The 18,026-nt window shown below is 34.9% G+C and overlaps 1 non-coding gene across 1 annotated transcript; it reads left to right on the top strand.

Annotated features, from left to right (window-relative positions):
- The first annotated feature begins 251 nt into the window (after positions 1-251).
- Positions 252-357, top strand: LOC145569612 (small nucleolar RNA R71). Its single transcript, XR_014096197.1, has one exon. It is a non-coding gene; the product is annotated as a small nucleolar RNA R71 (small nucleolar RNA).
- The last annotated feature ends 17,669 nt before the right edge of the window (positions 358-18,026 follow it).

Genomic DNA, 18,026 nt, shown 5'->3' with positions numbered 1-18,026 from the left:
TCATTTTGGAGATTTAGGTAGAGAGGTTGTTGATTGCGTTGACTTGTTCTAATGCATAAACGCCTTTGCTAGATGTAACATCTCTATCTCCTTCATACCAATCTTCATAGTGCTTTTCGGCCTCCTTTATGATATGTTCCACTTCATCTTCTCCTTTGTTCATGATTAGGCCACCGGCTCCGGCATCTAAGCTTGTTCTTCCTTGAGGTGTGAGACCACCATAGAAAGTGTGAATAAGTTGATACTTGGGTATTCCATGATGTGGACATTGGCGTTGGAGTTCTTTGTATCGTTCCCAAGCCGCACTTAGGGATTCTTCACTTTTTTGGCAAAAGCCTTGAATCAAAGATTGAGTTTCGGCGATTTTTCTATGATTGTAGAACCTCCTCAAGAATGCCGTAGTAACTTGGTCCCAAGTTGTAAAAGAGTTAGGGGGCACCTCTTTCTCTAGCCACTCTAAACCTCTCCCAATTAAAGAGAACGGGAACATCTTGAGTTGAATGTATTCTTGAGTTACCCCATTGGCTTTTATCGTATCACAATACTTCTCGAACTCTTTTAGATGTTCATGAGGACTCTCGTACTTTCCACCCGAGAGTTGTTTCCGCTCTATCAATGCAATCAAATTGGGCTTGATTTCAAAATTATTGGCTTAAGTAGTAAGAGCTAGGATTTCACTTTGCTCCCTAAAGGCTTCGAGAACCCCAAGATGACCCAAAGGTGTATTGTCTCCCATTTTGGGGGGTTGCACACTCTCAGAATCGAAGGTTGAAAAAGGGTTAATTTTCGAACTTGATGAAGAATTAGGACTACCTACGTCTTCACTTGAGGGTGAGGAAGGTGGAATATCTTCTTCTTCTCTCACTCCTTCTGTTGTAGGAGTATGGGAGTTTCTACTCCTTGCTCTCGCTTCTCTTCTTAGCAAGGACAAAGACCTCTCGAGCTCGGGATTGATGGGGACCAAAGACCTTGAGCGGGTTTGTCCTCTGATCATACAACAAAACTAAGAAGAAAGTGAGCACTGACAAGTAACAAAAGTAACCAAAACTAGCAAATAAAAGGTGAGATAGTCTCAATAAAGCAATGAAATAGCAATGGAACCTGTGTCCCCGGCAACGAAGCCAATTTGACAAGGGAATAAACACGTCATCAACTCTCTAACCCTAAATCAAATAAATTTATATAACCTACACCAAACCAAATACAAGTATAAGACAAGCAAAGGGTCGAACTGTAGGGAGAAGCTAAACACTACGATGACTATTAATCAATTAAGCTAACTTGGGACGAAGAACGATATTATCTAAGAGATTAAAGCTAAGAGTGAAATGAACTAGAGACAGTATAAAGAGAACACCAAGAAGAATGGGTAGATGAAGCTATCACTTGAACATGTAATAACATGGGAACAAACCGATAATGAACTAATCATGCATGAATATCGATATAAGGGGACCAATCTAGCCACCTTTTGGGGTCAATTGGCTTCTCCTAACATAGCCTCTATGTTCTAACATTAGAACCATATATTGAGAGGTGAAATCAAGTAACAATCAATACAAATGAACTTAGCTAAGTCAAGTATCGTTTCATTTAGCAAAGATTCACCATCAATCAACTAACAACGTGCACTTTGCAAGAAGATCGAAGAACAATCAAGAATGTAAAGACTTTAATCACAATCAACTTGAATCCCAACACTAAAAACATGAACAAATTCCAACTACATCATCCCTACACCCTTGGCTAGATAACTACTCACTATCCATAGCAATCAACAAGTCAATCATGAAATTAACAAGGAAAAACATGATTAATGAGTAATTAACAAAGAAAAAGCAATCTAAAACAACATCAAATAGAAAGTAAAGAGAAAAGAGTAAGGAAATGCTCATTCATTGAAGTTGAAGTTCTACAAAGAGGTTGATTAAGCTTCTTCTTAAAAATCCAAGCTCAACAATGGAGGAATCCACACTTTCTCTCTCTAAAATGCCAAAACTAAGGGTGTTTCTCTTTCTAGATTAAGCTAAAAATAAAAAAAATTAAGCTAATCTAATCTAATTACATACAAAAGAGAGTAAAGACTATATATAGGTGTTCGAAAAAGTAGAATTCGATGACTGAAACCCAGCGATGCGCGTCTCTCCAACATACGCGCGCCCGCAACTTCGTGGGTATGGAGAAAGGAGACCCAGATAGACACGCCCGCACAAGGGTCGTGCAGCACGCGTGCAAACTTCCTAACTTGTTTCTGATTTTCTTCCTTCGTCTGCGCGCCTTCTCACAGTGTTGTGCACACAGGCAGTATGGGTGTGTGCCTTCTCAATGGTTTTGCAGTGGTCGCCCAAAATAGTCTGCCTTGCCCTTTTAAATTCTCGACTTGCGTGCCTTCTCATAGTGTTGCGCGCCCGCACAGCATGGGTGCACGCCTTCTCAGGGGAGTCGCGCGCTGCATCCTTTAACTAAAACCTTCTTTTGAAGACCACGGTTCCTACAAAAACACAAACAAGGGAACCAAGGTAGAAAATAGACAAAGGAGGTAAAAAAATAGGAAAGAAGACAAAGAAAAAAGAAAAGAGAACTAAAGATAACAAAGAGGGTACAAACAAGCTACAAATACGGGGAAAAACCGTTAAAACAAGCCCTTAATCGTGGCATAAATGCCACACATCAGTATCCAACTTGAACCATAACACTCTTTGCAATCCATTGAAGACCCTATTTTTGTGGAACTAAAAACTAATTTGAGGTTGCTAAGAGAAAAGATTGGTTATGGCGATGATGAGATACTCATGTTTAATCATGTTGAGTTGGGGAATGCTGAGAATGAAAATCATGCCCTTGCCGAGAAAGAAAAATCCCAATTGGTGGTTGAGGAAATTTTCTAACTTTTTGAGGTTAGTGAAGATGTGTTAAAACATAATTCATTGGAAAAAAAAGACTTGTGTTTCAGTGCAAGGTGGTGTGATTGATGTTGTGGGTGAGGTACCCATTCTAAGTCCTTCAACCTACACCCCTTTTTCAAGAAAACTTGCCAACATTCCTGCTTACCCCATCTCACTTCCATAATTTTTTTAAAAAAAAAAGTCATCACTTTCCCCACCAACATCCCGTGCAGGCGCCAGCGCCCACTCCCTTGCCCCAACCCACGGCACCCAGCGCCCTCCCTCCCCAGCGCGCGCGCTGAACTCCTCTGCCTCTGACGCGCCTTTCCCTGGTCCCCTTAACCACCATCTTTATTCCCCCTGAAAACCCTAGAAAACACCCCCGAAATCCCCAAACCGCCCAATACCCCACCATTAAAAACCCTAATCGGCTCTTCCCCCACATTCAAGACACTCCCCGCTGATTTTTAGAACCATGTCCACTGAAAACCTAAAGCGCCGCCGTTTTAGAAACCCTAACTCTTAAGTCACTTGTTTGGGTTGTAGGTTTGGGTTTGGTCTGGGTGGAGGAGAAGGAGTTGTGATTGCGGATGAAGGAGGAGAAAGAGAGGAGGGTTGTGGTGGCCAGTGGGAGGAAATTGCTCGGTCAGACGAGAGAGAGAAGGGTCGTGGTGGTGGTTTGGCTTGGGCGTTTTAGTTCTGCGCTGGTGGTAACGGGTGGAGGAAATGTTTTTTTTTTAAAAAATAATAATTTAATTCTTTGAAAATAAAAGAAAGTAACCATGGTTGGTGAGTTTATATTTAAAAAACTACTCTCTTTGCTAATCAATAATTCAAGTTTACCAAGGATAATAAGATTTTTCGCAATTCATCACTGAGAAAATTAAAAAGTATAGTGTTACCAAAGAAAACTACCCTTTTTTTGGTTTAGTGAGTGAGAAAGGGAGATTATGTTTATCGATGCATATATATTTAATTTGACATTAGCAAAAATAATAAAAATTGAATATTAATAATGTACTTATTGATACGAATTAATGACTATTGTTTTTTTTTTTTTTTTTTTTTTTTTTTTTTTTTTTTTTTGAATTTGGTGTGTAAGAAGGGAGATAAATACTACTTTCCTCATTTCACAATTTTTTTCTCATTTACTTTTAATCGATGCAAATATCTTTAATTTAACATTAGAAAAAGTAATAATGTACTCATTAATGTGAATCAAAGTACACCTCAGATAATTATGCTTTTTCTTATACACAAAAAACTATAAAATTTCCCTCTCATTTTTAATAAGCAAAAGATTTAATATAGGAATACCATTGTGAAGCAAAGGAGCTGAGGGAGTACTATTCTATAATTTTTTTTCTGTATTGTCATTTTTAATTTATCCATATGAATTATACATGTTGTCGAAAGCAAATTCCGTGTTTAAAAGGGGATGTGTGCAACATCTTGGGATAATACCTTCCATATCCTACCCTATTTTTTTCACTCTTCATCTCTATCTTTTAAACTTTTTATTCAAAATCTTCCAATTTTGTTAATGCATATCCTCAATGTGCTCCCCCATCTTAGTATAATGATGTGTATTACGTAGTACTTCGTAAAATAAATCGCATGTTAGTGATATACATTTTCTTATAGATATATGTATGTCTGAGGTAAGAAAGTTTTGTACTTTCTCCGCTCTCTTAAATGCATGTGATGTTAGATACTATGTATTTCACGCAAGGTAATTCATATTTTATACTGCTTCTGTTCTATAATTTTGATACATTTTGACGTTACACGGTCTATAAAATTTACCTTTGTCTGTTAATAAATATAATTCTGTATTAACAAAAAGTAAAAAAAAATAAATAAATAAAAAAAATAAAAAAATTATTTTATAAAATCATACATTACGACAAATCTAATAATAGCTCACATAATCAAAATTTTTAATATTTGACCATAAAAAATGAAAATATGCAAATGGCGTAAATTTGTGTAGACACCTACTTTTGGCCTCTTGTCACGAAAGAAAGTGTGATGATGTTACAAAAACCCGATCTTCATGCTAGATCAAAGTTGAAGTGTTTATGGACAATGAAATGCATTATGAAGTAACTTAAAATCCATATTTGAGACCAAGCTATCTTAGAGCCTTGTCTGGTTACTAATTAGGCCTAAAATGTGCTCATACATATTTAAACTTGATTAATAACGGACCTAAATGCGGCAAATGCAATGATTCAATCCAGGATCTTACATTGTTGAAAACCGATCCAAACAGATAAATCAACCATCATAATTCCATTCATGGCCTATACAGATGGATAGCCCTTTCAAATATCTTTCCAATGGTATATTATAAGCCCAATTCCGAGCTAAAACGAAGAAGTTATGATCAAAACACTAAACCCGGCCCTAAAATTGACACCCTTGCAATCAAACAGTCATATCTTTTGATCCAGAAAGATTTTAACCTAATTCTAACGGCATTGGAAAGTAGACATTTGAAGCTTTCCAATGATATCTCACACGCCTTAATCCGACTTTGCAATCAAAAGCTATGGAAGTTTTAAAAATGTGTTTTCGTATAAGGCAAACTGCACCGCGCGCAACTGTCAGAGTTGCGCGCGCCAGCTGAGCGCAAGTCAAAGAGTTGCGCTAGACATACTAGCACGAATCAGATAGTTGCGTGCTCCACCTGAAGGCGCGACTCTAAAACCTAAACCTAGATTCCTACACCTATAAATAGGGGTCTTCGTTCAAACCAAAAAGGGACCGAAAAATCAGAATTCTAACCCAAGCATTCTCAAAACCCTAATCTCTAAAGTTCTCTTACTATCATACTACTTTTCTTCTCTCTTCCAAAATACTTTCCAACCTTAATTGAATCCATTGAAGTCCTTGGAGACACGAAAAAGAAAGAACGTCCATCAACGCATTAAATGGAGATTTAACATAAAAGAAGAACAGTTAGTTTCCTGAGCACTTAGATAAATCACTTTTCTTCTATTGTAATAACTTTAATTGAATAAATAGTGTTGTTTGATCACTTTTAACAAACTTTTAATTAATTTAATTCACATAGTATTCTTGTGTTAATCAAGACTAGAATTTGAATAATTAATTGATTGTTTTATCACCTAAGTCAAGGCGAACATTGTCTATTTCTTGTTCTTTTCACGAATTTGATTAAACAAAGAATAACGACTTTTGCAATGTAATTCCTACGTGATTAATGCTTGTAAATAAAATCAGCTAACTTAGTTTTTAGGAGCCACGTTGCATATATTGTTTGGTAATAAAATTGTGAAAAAGGAAGAGCTAGTAGAGGGCGTACTTGGGTTAGGATAGCGATTCCTCCATAAAGGGAACGTTATTTTAGTACCCTCGCTCCCGAAATCATTTCTGGTACGCGTAAACCAATTTGGGCATGGGTAAACTTACGATTCGTACTAAATATCCCTTGAACTCTACTTGGGAGAAAGGCATGAACGAAGTTTATGAGTTTTCCTAAAACTCATTGGCGACTCCTACTTGTTTCTTACAAAAAAAGCGTAATGATAGAATCAGTTCTAATTCAAGGTCCCCCAAACAGTCAGGAATCCAAATCTTAATACACCCTAACAAATGTAAAGTCTTAGGCATTTAAAGGGCCCTAGTCATTTAAGGAGAAAGATCCCCTACGATGGGAACACCCTCCTTACATTGGCGACTCCACAAGATTAGTTCTTAGTTATGGTTCAAGGTTTCCAACACTAGGTTACCTATGGGTTGTAACGAGAACTAACTTGGATAATCTCTAGTTAGAGAGCGAGACTTGAACGCATAATATCTTCCTTTTTCACAAAAGTAAAAGCCAAACAAGCAACATTACATCATGCATAATCATAGCATACTTTAACCATTGGGGATTGGCTCATTGACTAGGGGTTGCCAACACTAGGCTTCTATCCCAAAATCAATAACAATCATCCCACCCATATCGCCAACAAAATGTTGGAAGGGCTATGTCATGGGTCAACACATTTAGTGATTGATTCGTGCATCGTCCCATAAGATATGGTACCTTTGAACTCCAAAGCCTTGACCTTAGAATAGCATTGTATGCTTTGACAGTCCCTTTTATGTGCTTATGTGACTACGTGAATATGTGCTTATTATATGCTCCGCGTCTAATCTAATTAATTCCAACTTGTTACCTAAAGATATTAAAAAACATTGTAAAAACATTGTGCTTCGATTAAAAAAAAAATAAAAAAAAAATAAAAAATTTGTCGAACGTACCAGCTGGCACGCGCAACTGTTTAAGTGCGCGCGCCCTCCAAGGGAAAGTTCAAAAGTTGTGCGCGGCCCCTCCGCGCAACTCTATGTCTTGCGCTCGCCCACTATTCAATGTTGATTTTGACTCATTACGAGCAATGTCATATGGAGAAAACGATATTACCGCTTCAAGGTTAATCTTTAAGTAGGTACTAAAAATATCACTTTGGCTAACAACGTTGTCTAACTTAATTACTATTATTTTGATCGCCTTTTTTAAAAAAAAAATCCAAAAACATGTTTTATCGTTCATTTTGCGTTTTTGCAAATATAAATAAAAAAATAAAAAAAAATAAAAAAAAATGCATGTGGCAGATGCTACTCTTGAAGTTGCACTTTCCACCTTAGCGCAAGACGGAAAATTGCACGCGATAATATTTTTGATTATGATGATGCGTTTACATACTTTATAATTGAACTAATGACATTACTTCTTATGAGGTTCGTCATTAGAAGTTCGCATCCCTTAATAGGACGTCATCAATATGTTTATTCTTAACCGTACCTATTTTCGTGTTCATCATTTTAAGTTGTAATTGATCAACCTTGATTTAAGAATATAATTTATTTAACTCTTCTATGGTTTAAAAAGAAAATCCCGAGAACCTTACTTGGGATGATTGCCTCACACGGAAAAAATAAATAAATAAATAAATAAAAAAGAGGGAGAAATAGAACGGAAAAAAAAAATAAATAAGAGTATGATACAAGAAAAATTATTATTCTCAAAAAAAAAAAGAGAAGATAATGAATGATAAAACCGAGAAAATGATTTAATTATTTCTTGGATTTTACATTCGTAGGCCATCATTCTTTTTAAGCAAATAGTAATATATTATCCTTTAAAGATGAGTAATATGAGAATCATATTTAAAAAAAAGAAAAAAAAAACAATATAGATCTCTATTGTAATCTAAATGATCAACAAATACCATAGTATATTTGATCATTTTAAGGAGTGTGTTTGGGTCGATTAATATTTCTAAAATTTGATGAGAATTTTTAATCCAACTTTCTTGTCTTTCTCTTCTACCTTTTTCAAAAACAATTCATTTAAAGTAAAATCCTTAGATGATTACCTTGTTGAAATCAACACAAATCATGACATTCCATTAATAATTGTTCGTGAATTTTTTGACATTCTTCATCAACAAACTTGCTTAAGCTGAATATTACAAGATTAAAAATAAAGAAATAAAACAATCATTTTGACTTTGATTCATTGTTTAAATGCTTGGCAGAAAAGGTTTAAGTGAACGCGCTCAATTTCTCGTGATACACATTAATGGGTCATATTCCACATTCAAATACTAGTCCAATCATGGGTGACAAAGCAGCATTGGAGAAACTTAGAAAGGAACTCCAAAACCTTAAGGCCCTACGAGAAGAAGAAGCCCACATGAAGGCTCATAAAAAAGCAGAAAAGGCTAAAATAAAAGTAGAGAAAGAAAAAAAAACATTTCGCAAGAAAAAGCAAGAGCTGGAATAGTAGAGGCTTTGGAGAAACTTGTCCTTCGAGCTAACTCAAGGAATAAGTACTTCAATTATGAGCTTGCACCACAATCTAGTGGCAAGACTCTCCCAGAAAAGTTCTAAACTACGGATTTTCCAACCTTTAAGGTTACAGACAATCCTAAGACTCACTTAATGAGCTTTATTGGAATTATGGCATTTTAAGGGGTTGAGCATAGCTTATATGTATGTACTTTTCCTCTTTAATTGGACCCAAGTGCTAGATCATGGTTTTATAACCTCGATGCAAAACAAACTTCCACTTGGAGTGACATTGTAAAAGAATTTTTAGCCCAATATGGAGACAACATCAAGCTCACAACTACCTTGCGCGATCTTGAATTGCTTAAGCAAGAGGAAGAAGAAGGCTTTATTGACTTCTTTTCCAGGTGGCGATCAAAGGTTGCTCTTCTTTCACAAAGACCTCCGGATCATGAACTTGTCCCAAAGTTCATAGACAATATGTCTCCACCATACAAGTGTCATTTACAATACCTTGGTTTAGACACATTTCAAAAGGTCTATACTGTGGGGACATTAATTTAAAGGGACTTGATAAATGAAACCATGAATCATATAGATGGACTAGATTTTTAGAGAGGATTTCACCTATGTTGGAAGCGGACAAAACTCAGAGACGCAATCTCAAGAAGTTGTCAACAATTCAAGACGTAGCACCCTAGGTCTTGTTTTGTTTCTTTCCTTTTATTTTAGACTAAGAGATTCATGTTGTCGAATCTACTTATTTTGTACTCTCATTAATTAATGAATAAAAAAAATTATTTTCAAGTACGTCTGTTATTGGCTCAAATTAAATGAAACATATAATACAAACAGGCAATATCAAAAAGGCATACATACTCAACACTTTAAGAATCTTGATGAGTTTTGGCATACTAGATTTATCAAATGAAAAGAGGCCCATCTTTGGCCCACAAAAAAAGGATAGGTTGATTTCACCAGCACAGGAGGCAACTTGAAACTCCAAAAAGATAATCCCATTTACTTAACCTTAGAGAAAATCCATCTTTTTGGCAACCCTTTTGAGCCTCGTCAGTTGAGCCTTATTTATTCAACCTACCTTATTCCATACCTTGGGATAGGAATGGTGCAAAGAGATACAAATAGGAAATTGGGGGAACGAAACATAAGAGGGGGACACAAAGTTAGTCTAAACCCAAAGACCCAATGCAAAAGAAAGAAAAAATCATTCTAAACCCAAAAAAAACTTGTCAAAAAAGAGAGAGAGAGAGCAAGGAAAAGGCACCTAATGTAGGATTTGCCACACAAAGTAGAAAGGTTTTAATTTGAGAAGCACCAAAAGTAAGGGATTTTGGGAGTATACTTGAGCTTGTCCATTCTTCATAACCCCAAGCCTAGCCATGTTACAACCTTGGAAAGGCCCTCCTTGAGGTAGACCTAAACCATGTACCAAAATCATCATTCCATGCAAAATATGGCAAACCTTAGGCCTTTGCACATATGAACCTACTATTGAGTAGTCATGCCCATATATAAAATGCATGAAGTGTTGAGTTAAGATTACAAAATCATATAAAAAAAAATCAAATGATTTGGATGATTTGATAGCCACTGGTTTAAACTAAATTCGATGTTTTCCATATCTTTTGCCAAGAAAAATGAGATGACTATCACTTTAAAAAACAGTCATCTTATTTTCTTTTCAAAATAGGGCTATTTATTACCAAGGTGATTCAAGTTCTATATACATTGCCTAGAAAGAAAACGAGTTAATACAGTAAATTAATTTGATATATTGACAGGCTCGACGTCAACTTTAGATGTCTTTTACAACTCTTGAGCATTGGTCTCCTCACTTATCATGAGCAACTGATATGTCCGCCTGTGTGGGATTTCTTCATCCTCTCTAAGCGAGGAACATTGATTAAACATGATCGCTACATGAAAAAATGATCGTTATCGCTATTACGCGTATACCTCACTGCCAAGTCATCACAACGATTCTACTATTAAGTCAATAATCCTTGCTTTCGAAAACATGTCTAATTCTCTTTCTTTATTCTTCTACAGGAAAGTTGGATTCCCCTTCCCTTTTATGCAAATCCGTCTTTTTTGTTCATTTCTTTTTTGGGGGGTAAGTCAGGATGATCCCTCCCATTTGGCAACTAAAATACTTGAAAAATAGTATAATTTTTTCGCTCTTTGCCTCAAACTGGGGGCTAAAAAATCCTGGACATCCCCACTTCTCTCTATTTACATATTTGAACACGCCATTTATGCTGCAAAATCAATGTCATGTAAAGCTTATTACGAATCATCTTAATAGCTTTAAATGACAAAGGGAAGAATACCAGTTTCTATTATTTGACCAAGATAATTAATTATGTTACTTGATCAAACAATTCATGATAAACATTTCACAAATTAAAAATATAAATCTTGGGGTTTCAAATAAACATGAGAAATATCCCCTAGCATGTGTTTACTTGAATTGTAAGAGCCACCTAAGGTTACACTTGGGGGCTACAAAAGTATAGGTCTCACTTCAACTTTCGTTTTGAAATAAGACCATATTTTGGAAAGTGATTAGAACAATTTTATAAAATATTCTAACACTCCACCAAACCTAAGTTTGATAAACATTCATTTTGAAACTATGGTCCCTATTTAATTGAAAGAACTTCACTTTCAATTAGAAAAATATGACAATGATGACAAACACTAAAAAGAAAAACATAAAAAAAAAAATTAGATATACGAAAGTTTGCTCACATTTTCATATTTTTATTGAAATAAGTTGCAAATTAAAACTTACCTTCATTAATCTTGGACAACAAAGTCACACTCAATTACGAGCTAGAATTTTTTTTCCATTTTGGGTCCAGTTTTGAAAATAATATGATTATGTATTTTGCCTACTAGAAGAGTTGCTTTATTTTATTTTCAAAACAAAATTTCATAAAATTTAATGGACCCCCTCAAAATTTTGAATTCTAGTCGGAAATAACATGTTTCTAAAAAAATAGTCTTCAAAATTTCCTTTTTGAATTTTTGTTTCATTTTCTCAAATAAATAAATTTTCAGATTTTCAATAACTGTATGGATAATACATGTATATACATAAATATTTCCAAAAGGAACGAACTAAGATTCGACTTCTTCTTGACTCGAACTTGTTCTCGCCTAGTCATCCTGTGAATATTGGCTTAGGGATGATAAACGAACCACCTACAAGACCAAAATCAAAGATTGATAAGAATGATGAAATATTTGATGTTCTAAATTAACTTTGAGAATAAAATCACCGCAATGATCTTTACAAACTTTTAGACATTAGTTAAGATTACTAAACGTTAAATACAATTGTTTTTGGTTTGTAAACAACCAAAGAACTAACTTGCTTTCTTGAACACGACTTTAACTCAAATGCGAAAGCCATGTCATTGTCCTAAATATCTCAAAACAAATATAGGATATATACATGATTGACCTAAACAATAGCAAGTCGTTAGAAATACCCCAAATTGGGGGCTTCAAGACTTGTGAAATAGCAAGAATGCACATAACCCGACACATGGGGGTTCCAATATCCACAAAAAACAAAATGAGATATTCGTGTCATTCGAGCTACTTTTGAGAATCGCCTAAACTACAAATGGTTTATGTAGATCTCGAGCCTTACAATTTTCAAATGCATCACAATGATTTAATAATCATTTTGTTCCTTTGAAAACTAAGTTCGCAGCTAAACTTGGCCATAGAAACAAACTACAAACATAAAAAATATTCGAGCCATTTTCAAGTTCAACTTCAAAAACTAATCTTAGTGCATAATTGTTGTTTCGATACTTCAATTTACTCTAAAGGTTAGAGAGTATGACTAGTATAGAGCAAAAGAAACAAAATCATGAGTTTCAAAATAGAATTTAAATGCATACAACATACTTGCTCATACGAAAGTTTAATACTCAGTCATTCATCATGAAAATTGTATTAAAACACTTCATTAACATAACACAAACATTTTCATGAGTTAGAACAAGAGACTCCTAAATTCTAAATAAGAGCTCTTCATTTTTCTCCATTGTTTCACACAAGGAGGATAACATCTACTTTCTCGAGCTTCAAATCAGTAGTAAAATTTGAACTCAAAAGAAAGAATTCGAAAATAGCGAGAATAGACGAAAAAATTGAACAACATTTCATTTTCCCTCTTACTTGTTCCGACGAACGACCAATATTACTAGACTTAGCAAATTTCATTTGTTAAAACTATGAATGGTCGAAAACAATTTTTAACACACTCGTTTAAACGTTTCAAAGATCCTAGTTGTTGTAAGAATCAGTCAAAACACGGGATTTCTAGACTCATTTCAAGCAACAAAGGGTCTAATTATTAAGCAAGTCATCGAAGTCACCCAACACTGGGGGCTACAACATTCGAAAATATAAAATGGGGGCTGACAAGCCCAAAATATAACCAAGCTACACCAGTTCGATGATGTATTCAAGAATTTCCTAAACTAACTAGTTGGTGCAAATCTTGAAATCACAGTTTTATAAGTGAATAATAATAACTATCGTTTATTTTTATCATTGTTAAAACCAATTTTGTAACTTAGGCATGAGAAAAATAAACATGAGTCGCAAGAACAATTTCATGCTATTATCAAATTTCTAAATTTCATTTATAATTTTAATGCATAATTGTTGTTCTAAACAATTCAATTTAAATTAAAATTAACAAGTATAGTCTATGTGAGAAAAAAAAGAGAAATAAAGTTCAAACACAAATTCAAATTAATTAAAATGAACAAAAGAAAAACACACATATATGCTTGTACATGCTCATACAGGATCAATGCTTTACCACTTCACATGAAATTTGTTACAATATACTAAACATGTCACAACAAAACAAACAAATTCATGAAAACAAGTCAAATCAAAAACCCCAACTTCTAGTTAGGATTCATCATTCGGCTTTCTCCATTTTATTGACAAAGTTCAAAGACTGGTAAAATAAAAGGAGCAAGATTTATTTTCCTTAGCTTCAAACGACAACCAAAAATGGAAAGAGATCAAAATTGGAGAAAGAGGAGAAGAAGAGAGTGAGCCGCAGATCACGCTTCTCCAACTCTTTTTACTAATTAAAATGTTACGCGCAACTTATCAAGTTGCGCGTGGCATCTCAGCACAACCTAGGTTCTTGCGCGCGCCTGGCCAACGCGACCTACTAAGTTGCGCGCGAACACTGGTCACTTAAAAGACCGGTACCCAGATTTCGACCCGTTTTGAACTTTTTTCCCAACGGTTTTGTACGTTGTTAGACGTAATAACGTGCGAATTATCGAAATCTTTTAATTTCTTTGCATCAGTAGTTTCTTTTCTTCTTTGTTAGCTTTTTGCATTATCCTGCATGCACACTGTGCTTTGTGCCTACCCCAAGCATACGTTTTGGATGTTTTTCATGAGCGTGTCTTAAGACGTTCCGTAGTGGTGCTTTACGTAAAAGCTCCTATAGACAGGTTTGTCATTTTATTGTACTGACTTTAGAAATGTCACGTTCTTTTCTTTCTTTTTGGCGGTCATAGCAAAAAGGATGGCGTTATCATACAGCGTATAATTGTAAGGCGTTATCATACAACATAAAAATGTATGGCGTAGGTGTTGCGTAAAATTTCACCTCTTCCCAACCAACGTGATCTACCTCTTGTAACTAAAACGGTAGAATTTCTTTACTTTTTTTCTTTCTTTAGGCGTTAGCTAAAACGAGTTAACTGGTGCGCTGAACCATTCGAGAACAGACACTTCTTGAATGGAAGCAAATACGGTAGTTAATGAGATTACTGACTTACCGAACAGTTAGGGTGTCCGTCCACCCCCTGTATAAAGAGCGACGTGCGATGTCGAAGCAAATACAATAGCTAGTGAGCTTACTGGCTTACCAGACAGTTAGGGTGTCCGTCCACCCCCTGTATAAAGAGTGACTTGCGATGTCGCATCCATTTAGGCACGTGCCCCCAGTCCTAAGACACGTGTTTTTCATCTTGTAGACAAAACTGCTGAGAAAGTTGCTGATATTCTTCTCTCTCACTGGATTTGGATACATTCCTCTAGTCTTGAGACATGTATTTCTATCTTGTGGACATCAAATACTGCATTTTGACGAGCGAGTGTCAAAGACTTTATTCATATGTTAGGCTACAAATGCCGAAACACCTCCCTTTTATCATCTTTTTAACTTGTTAAAATCAGGCTAAAGTTTGAATGACATATCGAGGGACTTTAGACCAACGATGCAATAATTGAGAGGATATCATCCCCTTTAATCCATTTTTACCGATTTCTTCTCTAACTTGACATCACCCAGGACTGCCTTTACTTGTAAAAGCGTTCTACATTTGCAAAGGATCAATTTAGATTCTTTAGCGTGTTAAAACTAGAAAATGCATTTTCCAGCCTTAATAGCTACTTGTCTCAAACACTTAGCGAATCAAGGATCGTTTCGACATCCTTAACATTTCTGAAATATTCTCTATTCTTAAAGAACTTCGCATAATGAGTCTCAGATTTATTTCCTTGACTACTTTGATCCTCGTCTATTCTAGACTCGATCAAAGTGGGGGCTAACAGTAGACACCTACTTTTGGCCTCTTGTCCCGAAAGGAAGTGCGATGATGTTACAAAAACCCGTTCTTCATGCTAGATCAAAGTTGAAGTGTTTATGGACTACGAAATGCATTATGAAGTAAGTTAAAATCCATATTTGAGACCAAGCTATCTTAGAGCCTTGTCTGATTACTAATTAGGCCTAAAATGTGCTCATACATGTTTGAACTTGATTAATAACGGACCTAAATGCGGCAAATGCAATGATTCGATCGAATGGATCTTACATTGTTGAAAACCGATCCAAAAAGATAAACCAACCATAATAATTCCATGCATGGCCTATACAAATGGATAGCCCTTTCAAAGAGATTTCCAATAGTATATTATAAGCCCAATTCCGAGCTAACGAAGAAGTTATGATCAAAACACTAAACCGGGCCCTAAAACCGACACCCTTGCACTCCAACGGCCATATCTTTTGATCCATAAAAGCTTTTAACCTAATTCTAACTGCATTAGAAATTCGCCATTTAGAGCATTCCAATGATATCTTACGCGCCTTAATCCGACTTCGCAATCAAAAGTTATGGAAGTTTTAAAAACGCGTTTTGGTATAAGAGTTGCGCGAGCCAGCCGAGCGTAAGTCAAAGAGTTGCACTGGGCATACCAGCGCGACTCAGAGATTCGTGCGGGCCACCTGACGGCGCGGCTCTAAAACCCTAAACCTAGATTCCTACGCCTTTAAATAGGGGTCTTCGTTCAAATCTAAGGGGAAAAATCAGAATTCTAACCCTAGCATTCTCAAAACCCTAATCTTTCAGGTTCTCTTACTATCATACTACTTTTCTTCTCTCTTTCCAAATACTTTCCAACCCTAATTGAATACATTGAAGTCCTTGGAGGTACGAAGAAGAAAGAAAGTCCATAAACGCATTAAACGTAGATTTAACATAAAAAAAAAAGAACAGTTAGTTTCCTGAGCACTTAGATAAATCACTTTTCTTTTATTGTTTAAATAACTTTAATTGAATAAATAGTGTTGTTTGATCACTTTTAGCAAACTTTTAATTAATTTAATTCACATAGTATTCTTGTGTTAATCAAGACTAGAATTTAAATAATTAATTGATTGTTTTATCACCTAAGTCAAGGCGAACATTGTTTATTTCTTGTTCTTTTCACGAATTTGACTAAACAAAGAATAACGACTTTTGCAATGTAATTCCTACAGGATTAATGCTTGTAAATAAAATCAACTAAATTAGTTTTTAGGAGCCACGTTACATATATTGTTTGGTAATAAAATTGTGAAAAAGGAAGAGCTAGTAGAGGGCGTACTAGGGCTAGGATAACTATTCCCCCCTAAAGGGAATGTTATTTTAGTACCCTCGCTCCCGACCTCATTTCTGGCACACGTAGACCAATTTGGGCATGGGTAAACTTACAATTCGTGCTAAATAACCCTTGAAATTTACTTGGGAGAAAGGCATGAACGAGGTTTATGAGTTTTCCTAAAACTCATTGGCGACCCCTACTTGTTTCTTACAAAAAAAGCGTAATGATAGAATCAGTTCTAATTCAAGGTCCCCCAAACAGTCAGGAATTCAAATCCAAATACACCCTACCAAGTGTAAAGTCCTAAACTTTTAAAGGGCCCTGTGCATTTAAGGAGAAAGATCCCCTACGATGGGAACACCCTCCTTACAATTTGTAGTTAATTTTTTTCTTGCCATACATTTGTCTCATATATCTTAGTATAAATATATAAATGTGATATACCATATACTTCATATAATCTAATATTATGTAATGATATTTCTTATATTATTATCCTAACCTTTGTAATACTCCGTATAACACATGTATCTTAAAATAGAAAGTAACAATTAATGAATGAATGTTCTTGTACTTGAATATTAGTTGAAGAAACACGTGAAATTAAATCACTAAATGATAAATGAGCAATAGTAATGATAACTCTATTAGACTATTATAAGATGATGATGTACAAAATCATATAGGAAAAAAGGAGGCGTGATGGGCAGCTACCCGGTACGGTCCATACCAAAATTAAAAACAGTATAAAAATCAATAATAACAGTATAATAAAAAAAAAACATTATTTCCTCTTTCCCTCTTTCTTCATCGAAAATCTTGCAGGAATAATATCAGTATAGAATTAAAAATAACAGTATAAAATAAATAATAACAGCATATTTATCAATAATAACAGTGTAAACAAAAATAAAAAAAGTACTTGGTATGGACCATACCAGGTATGGGCCTAAACTTACTCGAAAAAAAGGGACACAAAGAAAGCTTTTTCTAAGCACTCTTGAATTATTTACCAAGTTAATTTATTGACTCAAATTAAGAAAATTTATGAGTCTAAGGCAACTATATGATATACTTGCATTAATAAATTATTAATAACATTTTGTGTGTCAAGTATGAATATGGTTATCAATACTGATATACTAATGTAATCCCTAGAACAATTAGTAGATTACATGTGTCAACACCACATTAAAAAAATTTCAGCCAAAAACATTTTTTTTTATTTTATTTTTTTTTATTTTATTTTTTTTTGTTGTTGTCATTAATTAAAAGTTAGTTTTGAAGCTTGATATTTAAAAGCAATGAAACTAGAATCTAATATTATTAGAGTAAAAGATAAGATAAAAAAATCTTACTTTTTACCTATACTAACCTATATAT

This window comes from Chenopodium album, chromosome 11 (assembly GCF_948465745.1).
Source record: "Chenopodium album chromosome 11, dcCheAlbu1.1, whole genome shotgun sequence".
Taxonomy (NCBI): Eukaryota; Viridiplantae; Streptophyta; class Magnoliopsida; order Caryophyllales; family Amaranthaceae; genus Chenopodium; species Chenopodium album.
The sequence above is the reverse complement of the archived record's forward strand: the minus strand, read 5'-3'. Positions and strand labels throughout refer to the sequence as shown.